Source organism: Megalobrama amblycephala, linkage group LG9, assembly GCF_018812025.1.
Source record: "Megalobrama amblycephala isolate DHTTF-2021 linkage group LG9, ASM1881202v1, whole genome shotgun sequence".
Taxonomy (NCBI): Eukaryota; Metazoa; Chordata; class Actinopteri; order Cypriniformes; family Xenocyprididae; genus Megalobrama; species Megalobrama amblycephala.
In genome coordinates this window covers 36,199,418-36,212,976 of record NC_063052.1, presented here as the reverse complement: position 1 = coordinate 36,212,976, position 13,559 = coordinate 36,199,418, and the positions used below count along the sequence as shown (strand labels likewise).

The 13,559-nt window shown below is 34.1% G+C and overlaps 2 long non-coding RNA genes across 2 annotated transcripts; both read right to left on the bottom strand.

The window, feature by feature from the left end:
• Positions 1-1,322: 1,322 nt before the first annotated feature.
• LOC125276213 lies at positions 1,323-3,007 on the bottom strand. The gene is made up of 3 exons (XR_007186598.1): positions 2,745-3,007; positions 1,740-1,778; positions 1,323-1,646 (listed from the first exon to the last, which is right to left on the bottom strand). It is a non-coding gene; the product is annotated as an uncharacterized LOC125276213 (long non-coding RNA).
• Positions 3,008-3,618: 611 nt separating this feature from the next.
• Positions 3,619-5,883, bottom strand: LOC125276207. The gene is made up of 3 exons (XR_007186591.1): positions 5,558-5,883; positions 4,167-4,195; positions 3,619-4,097 (listed from the first exon to the last, which is right to left on the bottom strand). It is a non-coding gene; the product is annotated as an uncharacterized LOC125276207 (long non-coding RNA).
• Positions 5,884-13,559: the final 7,676 nt, after the last annotated feature.

Here is a 13,559-nt window from a genome sequence, read left to right as displayed (position 1 = left end):
GATATATCACTGCTAAATATTACTGCAATTTTCAAAATAACTAATAATATTAATATTATAATTATATAATATGTAGTTATTATGGTATATAAACTTATAGGAAGTAATATTAATGATGATAGAATACCTGCAAATCAAAAGACAATCCAAACAATGTTCTTGTCAAAAATATGTTTTATTCAATCAAACTATTAAAACCATTTTATTTAAAACCATTGCATGTTCAGTGAATCAGCAATTTACAGGTATTGGCTGTTAAAGGGACAGTTTACCCAAAAATGAAAATTCTGTCATCATTTACTCTCCCTCAAGTTGTTCCAAACCTATATGAATTTCTTCCTTCTGCTAAACACAAAAGAAGATATTTTAAAGAATGTTGGTAACCAGACAAGTGATGGAAACCATTGACTTCCATAGTGGGGGAAAAAATACTATGGGAGTCAATGGGTACTGTCAATTGTCTGGTTACCAACATTCTTTGAAATATCTTCTTTTGTGTTTTGCAGAAGAAAGAAACTTATACAGGTTTGGAATAACTTGAAGGTGAGTAAATGATGACAGAATTTTCATTTTTGGGTAAACTGTCCCCTTAAAGGGTAAGTTCACCCAAAAATAAAAATAATGTCATTTATTACTCACCCTCATGTTGTTCCACACCCATAAGACCTTTGTTAATCTTCAGAACACAAATTGAGATATTTTAGTTGAAATCCGATGGCTCAGTGAGGCCTGCATAGGGAACAATGACATTTCCTCTCTCAAGATCCATAAATGTACTAAAAACATATTTAAATCAGTTCATGTGAGTACAGTGGTTCAATATTAATATTATAAAGCGACGAGAATATTTTTGGTGCGCCAAAAAAACAAAATATGACTTATTTAGTGATGAACGATTTCAAAACACTGCTTCATGAAGCTTCGGAGCATAAATGAATCAGTTTATCGAATCAGCAGTTCGGAGCGCCAAAGTCACGTGATTTCAGCCGTTGGCAGTTTGACACGCGATCTGAATCATGATTCGATACGCTGATTCATAACGCTCTGAAGCTTCCTGAAGCAGTGTTTTGAAATCGGCCATCACTATATAAGTTGTTATTTTGGTTTTTTTGGTGCACCAAAAATATTCTCGTCGCTTTATAACATTAATATTTAACCACTGTACTCACATGATCTGATTTAAATATGTTTTTAGTGCATTAATGGATCTTGAGAGAGGAAATGTCATTGTTCCCTATGCAGGCCTCACTGAGCCATCGGATTTCAACTAAAATATCTCAATTTGTGTTCTGAAGATTAAAGAAGGTCTTACGGGTGTGGAACGAAATGAGGGTAATTAATAAATGACATTATTTTCATTTTTGGGTGAACTAACCTTTTAAGTGTGCACAAATGTAAATGAAACAAAAACATACAAGAAAAGAGAACTTGAGGATTGGGTTGGGTAAAAGAATGACAAGTGAGCGACAAAAAAACAAACAAACAAACAAACAAACAAAAAAACAAGTGTGTGTGGGTGCAGGCATCATTTTGTGGGTTTTGTGGGTTGATGACCGTCACCTTCCTCTGCACCACCCTTTTGGTCCCCTTGCTGACTCCCTGTCTGTCTGGCATTTCCATCTTCAGGGTTGATTCTGACCAGGAACCTGTTAGCAATATCATACCAGTCAATAAATATGCTTTTCATTTTTGGATTAACTAACCCTCTAAAACATTGTATTAAAATGGTTAATACTTACAGAAAACTTATTCCCAGGCTGCAAAGACACACCGTAGAGCTGTAAGAAATCAAAATACATTTTATTCAGTTATGTGTTACTTGTTGAGGACGTATAAGCTAACACATCACTGTATTTCATACACTTCAACAATACATCTTTAGTAATAATAATAAAAAAAGCTTCTGCTTCTAAAAATTCTAAGTTGCTTTTTTGACATACATGGCATGTTGACTAATATATCAACTCTGATATATATATATAATTTTTACCTTTATTCATAAATAATTAACGTTAATCATTATTTGTCATTACAATCATAACGCTATAGAACTGAGTCTTCCACCTAAATGAAATTAAGTAAAATGCTAAACTGGTACCAATAGTCAATCTCTCTAAGCCCAAATCACCTATTTACGTTGCAAAGGAAAGTTAAGTATTTTTAAGCCTTGTTTTCACGTGTTTTGCTGTCTAAACGACTTATTCAAATAGGTCCAGTGTTGACCGCGACAGCTGCAGCCGTCATCCGGGAAATAGACTGCAAATCCTAGCAGTTTAAGCACTGTCAATGTACGTCTATTACAATACTAAAAGTTCTTGCTGACAGGCTCAGATCGGACATTATAAAAACGATCCATACACAGATAACGTTAGACATTTTTGTTATCGTATGATCATTCAAACCTAGACTCCATTAGCAAACGCAGTAATTTTACCTCACAGACCATCGTAAACCACAGTTCATTCAAACTCGACAGAAACAAAATAAAACTCACGAAAATCATCTTGATTTGTCTTTTCAGTGTTTCAACAATCACAAGGTCTGGTTTGGTCGAAATATACCAGATGTAATTCACCGAGTTAGAATTGAAAATGTCGGGACAAGCGGGAAACAGGCACCTAAGTTAATTCTGTAACGGTGTTTTTACAACGTTCGCTGGCTGAACTTTCATTGTCATTTCACAAGATATGTACTCTATAGCGTAAAATCCTAAAACCTAATTATAAAATGTAAAATTAACTTACCAAACTTCCAGATATCCGTGAGTGAGCTGCTGCAGTTGTGTTCAGACGTCATTCGGGGGGCGCTGTTTACAGCAATCCTGTATTTTTGCCTGGCATATTGCAGCCAAGTTACAGCTAGGTTACAGCAACACTAAAATATACTGTAAAATGTTCCCGCTCAAACAAAATTACCCAGAATGCAATACAAAATACAGTATTGTACTGTAATATAAAAAGGCAGTATTGTACTGTAGGTTTTTACAGTAATGTGCTGCTAAATCTACAGTGACATTTAACAGTGTAGATCTATTACAGTTATTCACCGTATATAGTACGGGAACTTTCTGTAAACCAATTGACAGTTTTTCACCACAGCATTTTTACAGTCTTTTACTCTTAAAATCACAGTCATTTTTTACAGTGTTGATTATGATTTCATTTTTTTAAATTTTAGTTAGCGTGCAAATTTGAGCATAAAAAATATATGCAAAGTTACAACGCTCCAAGTTCAATGCAAAGGGAGATATTTTCTTTGACAGAAAACGAGGTGTTTTTGCTCACACCCAAATAGGAGCAAATTTGACAAGCTATAATAAATGATCTGTGGGGTATTTTGAACTGAAACTTCACAGACACATTCTGGAGACACCAGAGACTTACATTACATCTTGTAAAAGTGGCATAATAGTTTCTCTTTAATAAAAATTCAGCGATACTAATATAATACTGGATCTGACTTCATTATGGTCTGAAACTCATCATTTGTGACCTAAAGGATTTTAATGGGAACAAAAGTGATATTATTATTATGTAATTTGATTATAAAATGTTTATACTTTTTTATAAATATTATATTAAAATATAATTTATTATATTTTTTATGAAAACATTTTAGAACATTTCTCATAAAATATATATTATTATAGAAACATTTTAGAGGATTCTTATCTGATAACATTGGGATTTCTTGGGAAACAGTCATTTTTGTGTGTACACAAATTACACACTTCACTTTTTGATGGCATGTGCGCATCTGATCATGAACGTATTTGTTAACAAAATCATCTCGTGGGAGATGTATCTGCATGTTTTTCTGAGTCTGTTGTAATGTTCTGCTGCATTCAAACACAGAGTCTATTCTTAGAAAGGCTTATGATGATTAAAAATACTGTGCATATTCTGTGTAATCCCTCCATTGAAGTATTTACACACAGGCATTTCCTCTTCAGCACTGATATCATGTGATCTAATGACACAAGCTCAGAGCTCTTAAAAGTGTGATGGCCGCAGGCCCCGAGGCAGGTCCATTTAATACCACGCTGTTACACTGTATGTGTTCAGAGTCCTGATGGGAGGAGACCACTGCCATCTGCACTGTAAAACATCACCATAAATTACAGTAAATGGAAAAATGCTGAAGTAAAACCCATGAACTGGTGTTACCTTTTCATATGGGAAGATGACAAATGGACCTGAAAAAGTTTGAGTTAAAATTTATATTATATTACCATTTAAAAGAACAGTTTTCAATGTGAATATATGTCAAATGTAATTTATTCCAGTGATCAAAGCTGAATTTTCAGCTTCATTACTCCAGAAGGATCATGTGACACTGAAGACTGGAGTAATGATGCTGAAAATTCAGCTTTGATCACTGGAATAAATTACATTTTAACATATATTCACATTGAAAACTGTTCTTTTAAATGTTAATATTATTTCACAATATTACTGGTTTACTGTATTTTTGATTATATAATGTGAGCAGACGAAACTTCTCTTAAAAACATTAAAAAACCTTAATGTTTCCAAACTTTTGACCAGTATTGTATACAGTATATATATATATATATATACAGTACAGTCCAAAAGTTTGGAACACTAAGATTTTTAATGTTTTTAAAAGAAGTTACATCTGCTCACCAAGGCTACATTTATTTAATTAAAAATACAGTAAAAACAGTAATATTGTGAAATATTATTACAATTTAAAATAACTGTGTACTATTTAAATATATTTCACAAAGTCATTTATTCCTGTGATGCAAAGCTGAATTTTCAGCATCGTTACTCCAGTCTTCAGTGTCACATGATCCTTCAGAAATCATTCTAATATGCTGATCTGCTGCTCAATAAACATTTATGATTATTTTCAATGTTGAAAACAGTTGTGTACTTTTTTTTTCAGGATTCCTTGATGAATAGAAAGTTCAAAAGAACAGCATTTATCTGAAATACAAAGCTTCTGTAGCATTATACACTACCGTTCAAAAGTTTGGGGTCAGTAAGAATTTTTATTTTTATTTTTTTGAAAAGAAATTAAAGAAATGAATACTTTTATTCAGCAAGGATGCATTAAATCAATCAAAAGTGGCAGTAAAGACATTTATAATGTTACAAAAGATTAGATTTCAGATAAACGCTGTTCTTTTGAACTTTCTATTCATCAAATAATCCTGAAAAAAAATATTGTACACAAATATTTTGTACAATTGTACACATTAAATGTTTCTTGAGCAGCAGATCAGCATATTAGAATGATTTCTGAAGGATCATGTGACACTGAAGACTGGAGTAACGATGCTGAAAATTCAGCTTTGCCATCACAGGAATACATTACTTTGTGAAATATATTCAAATAGAAAACAGTTATTTTAAATTGTAATAATATTTCACAATATTACTGTTTTTTACTGTATTTTTAATTAAATAAATGTAGCCTTGGTGAGCAGACGAAACTTCTTTTAAAAACATTAAAAATCTTAGTGGTTCCAAACTTTTGGACTGTACTGTATATATCTATATATATCTTTCAGTGATTTGATGTCACTAACCTTGCAAACTTTGGCAAATCCAGGAACGATATCATCCTTGAAAGATTTCATCTTCCGTAAACACGTTTTTTCCAGACAGACTGAAGAAAAACCCTGTGGGCCTTCACTCTTGGAATAAAGTCAGCCAATCACATTAGAGCTTACTAGATTGAGAAAGTGCTCCAGTTTCATATGAAACATGCATCAGATAGTCAGAGAACGGACTGCGGGAGGCCCGTCTGATGCTGAGACTAGTGTGTGTCCACAGACGAGTGTCTGCGTGTGAAAGTAAGACTGAGAATAAGAGAGTCAAGAAAGTCTTTCATCTTAAACCTTCTCCTCTCCAGTTACTGCTCACACACACACAGACAGAGATCTTCAAACACACCCTTGATTAAATATTGAAGAATGCCCATGGCTCTCTGACAGAACACAACCTCCAGAACTTCCAAAAAGGAGAGGAGATGTGCTGGTACCACCCCTCAGAAAATGTTCCAGGTCAGCATCCGTGCTGAAAACCAGATGGGTTTTGCTTAGAGCTGATTTTAGAAGAAGTTAATGGTTGGTGTTAGGACTATGTTTGACAAGAATATTGTTCCAGGACCAACAAAAGGTAAAATCGTGGTCAGGTTTTAAATTTTAAAATTATAATAAGTGTAATTATGTTTAAAACAATATGTAGGCTTAACTGGACATTACTGTTAAGAAAAGTTTTACTGCCATCTAGTGGTTGCTTTAGAGAACTTCGGTCACAGAAGGTAAAATGTTCTGTTCAAAAAACAAAAACAAAAAATCCATTCGGCATATAATCTAAAATTGTACAAAAACTTTCCATAAGTATGCCATAATTTACATTATTTAGGCTATATCATTTTGTTGTCACAGAAAGAAAGTAAGAAAGAAAAAGAAATGGGTTATTGTGGTAAATTCAATTTGAAAGTCAATTACTTGGCAAAATAGATATTTATTACCCTTTTCCAGAGAGGGAGAGTCCACCGAATTTTCTCTGTGTAGCAAATCTGAGGGGAAACCATCAAAACAAAATCTCCCCAATCTTGGTTTAAAGATTTGGCAAAAATTTGGCAAAATTGCGTATTTTCCCTAAGCTGTTTTGTCACGTTTAGTGTTCTGGCTCGGCGAGTGAATATGATATGATATTCAATATCGACCCCAAAATTAGTCAGTTTTACACGAAAAAGTTTTACCATTTTTAGATTTACAAGTTTTCTGTGACATGAAAATATGTAATAAAGTGATAATAACAATAGCCTACTTATGTTTTATCGCTGTACCTGGGTCATTCTACAGAAACGTCTACTTTTGGTATGACACAATGTCTTAAAATATATTTATTTTTCTAACATTTAAACTTAGAGAACATTATTCTATTATGTTTTAATAATATTACATTATTAACACATAAATGACAGCTTAATGATTTTTTGTTTTGTTTTTTGTTTTTTGTGCATTTAATTAAAGATCGCATGTACCATGTTTTTGTCACTGGTGTTACCTTCCTTCTCTGGCAATTTTAAACATTTGTATGAAATATTATTTCTCATTTTTTTCAGCACATGCAGTCAGAGTTACAGAAAAATAATGAAAATGCAAAAAAAAAAAATAAGGAGATTATGTGTTTTTTTTATTTTAATCAGGTTAGTTAAAAGTGTGATTGAATTATGTTAATGTATTTGCTATAACAATGAAATTATTTGAAAAACAGTTGTAAAAAAGTAATGATGCAATCCTTTAAATCTGAATTCTTGAGTGTAGCAGAATTCAATGGATGTAAAATTATTATCATGTCACATATGACACATTTTATTTAATGTGACAGACAAAAAACAGTAACACCAGTGACACAATGAATCACTAGTGACATATACATAGGACCAAAGATCCTTAATTTTTCAACTATAATTAAGTAGATGAGACTAAATTTTTACATTTGGTATACAATCAAATCTTAATGCTATTTTATGCAAAAGAACTAAATGAATAGCTTTAAAAAAAGTTTATCTTTAAACGGGTAACACCAGTGACATTTTTCATGAAAAATGCATTTTACAAAATGGCTGTTGTCAATCATGATATATTCACTAAATCAAGTAATTTAATCCATTTGTATTCTATTTTTTTTTAAATTCCCTAACAATAAAGTAGGTCACACCAGTGACTTCAACTAAAAGCTTCATATGAAATTATGATTTTCTAATTAAAATTTTTGATAATTGAAAAGAGATCTTTCTTCATTGATCTTCAGGAAATAGGAAGAAGAAGTGTGATTTTTTTCTTTCAAAATAAGAGATTTTTGTTAAAGGTAACACCAGTAGAACAAAAATAGTGGAGCAATATCAGAAAGGAGTTTCTCAGAGAAAAATCGCAAAGAGTTTGATGTTATCATCATCTTCAGTGCATAATATCATCCAAAGATTCAGAGAATCTGGAACAATCTCTGTGCGTAAGGGTCAAGGCCGGAAAACCACACTGGATGCCCTTAGACGGCACTGCATCACATACAGGAATGCTACTGTAATGGAAATCACAACATGGGCTCCGGAATACTTCCAGAAAACATTGTCGGTGAACACAATCCACCGTGCCATTCGCCGTTGCCGGCTAAAACTCTATAGGTCAAAAAAGAAGCCATATCTAAACATGATCCAGAAGCGCAGGTGTTTTCTCTGGGCCAAGGCTCATTTAAAATGGACTGTGGCAAAGTGGAAAACTCTTCTGTGGTCAGACAAATCAAAATTTGAAGTTCTTTTTGGAAAACTGGGACGCCATGTCATCCGGACTAAAGAGGACAAGGACAACCCAAGTTGTTATCAGCGCTCAGTTCAGAAGCCTGCATCTCTGATGGTATGGGGTTGCATGAGTGCGTGTGGCATGGGCAGCTTACACATCTGGAAAGGCACCATCAATGCTGAAAGGTATATCCAAGTTCTAGAACAACATATGCTCCCATTCAGACGTCGTCTCTTTCAAGGAAGTCCTTACATTTTCCAACATGACAATGCCAGACCACATACTGCATCAATTACAACATCATGGCTGCGTAGAAGAAGCAGTCCAGATCTTTCACCCATAGAAAACATTTGGCGCATCATAAAGAGGAAGATGCGACAAAGAAGACCTAAGACAGTTGAGCAACTAGAAGCCTGTATTAGACAAGAATGGGACAACATTCCTATTCCTAAACTTGAGCAACTTGTCTCCTCAGTCCCCAGACGTTTGCAGACTGTTATAAAAAGAAGAGGGGATGCCACACAGTGGTAAACATGGCCTTGACCCAACTTTTTTGAGATGTGTTTCATGATGCCATGAAATTTAAAATCAACTTATTTTCCCCTTAAAATGATACATTTTCTCAGTTTAAACATTTGATATGTCATCTATGTTGTATTCTGAATAAAATGTTGAAATTTGAAACTTCCACATCATTGCATTCTGTTTTTATTCACAATTTGTACAGTGTCCCAACTTTTTTGGAATCGGGTTTGTATATTTTATAATATTTATTCGGCATTTGTTGTCATTTACATTATATATTTGATAGTTATGCATACAATAAAGCACTTTCCCTCTGTACATGACTGTGGGGACGAGCACTTCTGTGGCGCTTGGAATTTTTATAATTAATTAAAAAACAAATATTGCCACATTAATGGCTCAAGAAGGCTTAATTGTTCAAATAACGTATTGTTTCATATTAAAATATAAAAACAATTGTAATCCTAAAGTGTTTTTCAAGTGTAATATTTCTGTAAAGTCTAGGGACAGAAAAGTGGATGTTTCTGTAGAATGACCCTGCTATGGTTACAGTTATGTTTTAGATCTGTTGCGCGAGTAGCTACTCGACCTATGAAAACGCGCGTTATTTTTTGTCATACTTTTACATGCTGTTTTAAATGTTTGATGAAACGTTCCTTATGCAAGATGTAAAAATAAACTTTTTAACATATTTATGTAAGCCTTTTTTTTTTTTTTTTTGCTGTTATACACTGCTGGTTTGCAGCAGTTTAGGCCAATCCTGAAGTGTGGGTTCCCTCAGGAGTTTCTAATGGGTTTTGTAAGTATGAGTAAAAAGTCTGTTTACAAGACTCACAATTTCTTCTACAACAACAAACTATATCCAACCTCAAATATGAATTTTAAAGTCACGTGTTGCTAAAAACTTGGCTATAAGCACTACAGATGTCCGATTCTTCAAGCATATAATATCACATTCTTGCTAGCTGTAGTCCTCATTAAGCAGAACATATGAGCAATGTTTTCTTCATACCCTGCTGTATTGATGACAAACAGATGTAGAATGCAGCATGCATCTTCATTTAATGCGTCAGCTGCATATGAGAGAGAGTGACAGTGAGTTTTTACTGTGGCAATAAATGGAGAATATACTTAGCTCAGCAAAACTTAGACATTGTAGCTTGACCTTTGAATTGTTTCTACATAGCAACCGAAGAGTTCATAGGCTCTTTGTCATGACAGTTTTGTAACTCATCATGGATGCATCCCTACTTGATGAAGCTGGTATTACTCAAGGCAGAAAATCTTAAGTTGCTCATTTTAAAAGCCCTTATAAAGTAATTGGTGGTCTATTTTTGGAGTATTGAGGTCTGATTCACTTATCTCACTTCACTTGTGGTGGTTACACTCTTGCCTCAAGTTACATTAGATGTTGTCAGTGATCATCAGTGAATGGTGGCAATAAAAACCCAGAGTTTCAGAAACCAAAAAGAAAAAGAAAGAAAAAAAAACGCCCACACAATCACACATTAGATGCTGAATTTCTGCGGAAAAAAAAATGTCTAAGCATAAATGTGAAAATATCTCTAGTTAACATCTATAGTTTCACAAGTAGCCTATTTCTGTGAAAACCCTTTTGTTTGAGTTCACAGCAACCTCACAACATACGCCAACTCCTAAAGAGCAAAGAATGTCTCATTTTGAGTAAAACAACTTAAAAAAGTAGGTTGTTTTACTATATTTACGCAGAATACTGGCCTTCCTAAACTTCTAAACCATCAAGACCACATGAGATAAGATAACTGCTCTTTTAGCTTAACCACCAGGATCAACGTGGTCAACCAGCACCGCCAGTTTGGTTTTGTCAGTGAACTGCACCACCAGCTCCAACGAGCTGGAAAGATCATACTGCATTAAGCTAGTATTTTGTAACAGGACTAGGGAGGAAAAATGAGTGTAGGAGCAAAACCTCCACATCTGAAGATCGGTTTCAGTTATTATGTAAAGTATATTCAGATCCTGTGCTCGATTAATTGGGTGTGTGTGTGCAATGCAAGGTCAGGAGAAAGAAAGTAATTCTCAGAAATGAAACACTTTGACTTTTCATCCGTTAATGACACAGACATTCGTGGAATCAATGCAAAGACGCGTGTTATCTCATCAGAATCACTGATCACACCTCAGCAACATCAACAACAAAAAAAAGTGGTTTCCGTTGTAGGCCTCTTTTACTACAGGGGTAATGTTGGAAATGAACCATGAAATGACAGAAAAAACGTTCACTGTACGATGGTACAAAACTCTACATTTCTCGTCTATTACCACCCACTGATACTTGCACCAATGATGGAAATATGCACAGTAGAATGGCAAAATATATGCATTGCTAAAATACAACCTTATGACGGAATTGGTGGCAATTTGGTGGAATTGGTGCATTTACAGTAATATGCAAGTCTTACTTGGAAAAAAGTTGCAAAGTGAAAGAAATAGTTATCAAGTTGCAGATAGGCACAAGGAATATTCCCCGAGAGACAAGTAAGTAAATAAATAAATAAATAAAAGTATATACATCAATATTATGGTTAACTATTAGATCATTTTCAGTAATTGATATAAAACTGAAATAAAATCAATATTAGAGGGGGAAAAATTAAAAGAAAATGAGAAATGTCAACTTTATCAGAAATAAGATGAAGTAGGCTACTAAAATAAATTAAATAAAGATTGAAATAATAAAAAAAAAAATATATATATATATATAGAAATATTTATATAAAATAAAAATGACAAATGTACAAAACAAAATCAAATAAAATGAAAACTGAAAAAATATATTACAAATATCCCCAAAAATATTGGGGAAAAAACTATTAGACTAAGTGGATAGTTTCAAGGTTAACAAAGCAAATACTCAACCCATTTAAAATTCAACAAAAACCCAGAGACCCAGAAATAAGACTTCATGAAATAAAAGTAGGGCATATTTTTTTGTCCCCTCTTGCTGAAGCAAAACCAGGAAACTTCCACCATTGCTTAAAATAATATCACACACACTCAATCTTCACACCATGACTATTTTCCCCTCCTGCTGAAGGGGAATCCTCCACTATCGACATGCATATTAACTGGAGGCCTGTGGTCTTCGCGACTTGATTCGCGACCAATCAAACTGACTTGACATGCAAAATAATATATTACAGAATGAGATCACTTGAAGAAAGCAGAATTCAAAATGAAGAAGGAAAAGACCGACACACTCACTACCGCTTACTTTCATTTCTTTTATTTGAAAAGCTCATGCATTTGTAATTACAATAAAAGAAACTACGAGAATCTGAAACTGCATGTGCGGCAGTTTGCGTGATAAAAATAATAATTCAAACTCGGTTGCTGGATGACATGAATTAGATATTCCATATAATATATCATGCATACAGCTGCAACCTTTAGAAATGACAGTTTCTCTTTGAAAACAATCAGAGAGAATTAAGATAGACTCTTAAAATCAATAATCAGTTCTTAAAGGGATAGTTCACCAAAAAATGAAAATTATCCCACGATTTACTCACCCTCAGGCCATCCTAGTTGTATATGACTATATTCTTTCAGACTAACACAATCGGAGATATATTTAAAAATATCCTTAGTCCTCCCAGGTTTATAATGGTTGTGTGCACCCAGCCATAATCAAAGTAATCCATTCGGCTCCAGGGGGTTAATAAAGGCCTTTTGAAGCGAAGCGATGCATTTTTGTAAGAAAAATATCTATATTCAAAAATTGTATAAAATAAAATAACTAGATTATCATTTACACCTATGCTTGAGGGTGAGTGAATCATGGGATAATTTTCATTTTTGGGAGAACTAACCTTTTAAAAGAACCATTTTTGTTTTTCTTAGTGTGAAGAACATTGTAATAATCTAAAGAAAATTGTTCCACTATAAAGAACCTTTTGTGCAATGGAAAGGTTCCATGAACGGAATTTTTTGTATTTTGTTTTTATAGAATATTTTACTTCATCGGAATGGTAAAGGTTTTGGCACTCGTGCTCCTCGCGGTTAAAAATGACCACATTGGAAACAAATGGAAAATGAATTTCATCTAGTGGAAAATTTTGGTACTGCACCCAAACAAAATCTTACTGAAAGCTCATTTTTTGAGATATCAACTTCAAATTTGGAACACTGCTTGTTTACATGTATGGCTTTGTTTTTCTCACAGTTTTAGAGTAAAATGTGTTTTGGAAAATATAAAGCAATCAGGCATATCATTATGAGCAATAACAGGTGAAGTGAATAACACTGATTCTCTCTTCATCACGGCACCTGTTAGTGGGTGGATATATTAGGCAGCAAGTGAACATTTTGTCTTCAAAGTTGATGTGTTAGAAGCTGGAAAAATGGGCAAGCGTAAGGACTTGAGTGAGTTTGACAAGGGCCAAATTGTGATTGCTAGACAACTTGGTCAGAGCATCTCCAAAACTGCAGCTCTTGTGGGGTGTTCCCGGTCTGCAGTGGTCAGTATCTATCAAAAGTGCTCCAAGAAAGGAACAGTGGTGAACCGGCGACAGGATCATTGCTCATTGATGCACGTGGGGAGCGAAGGCTGGCCCGTGTGGTCCGATCCAACAGACGAGCTACTGTAGCTCAGACTGCTCAAGAAGTTAATGCTGGTTCTGATAGAAAGGTGTCAGAATACACAGTGCATCACAGTTTGTTGCGTATGGAGCTGCATAGCTGCAGACCAGTCAGGGTGACCATGCTGACC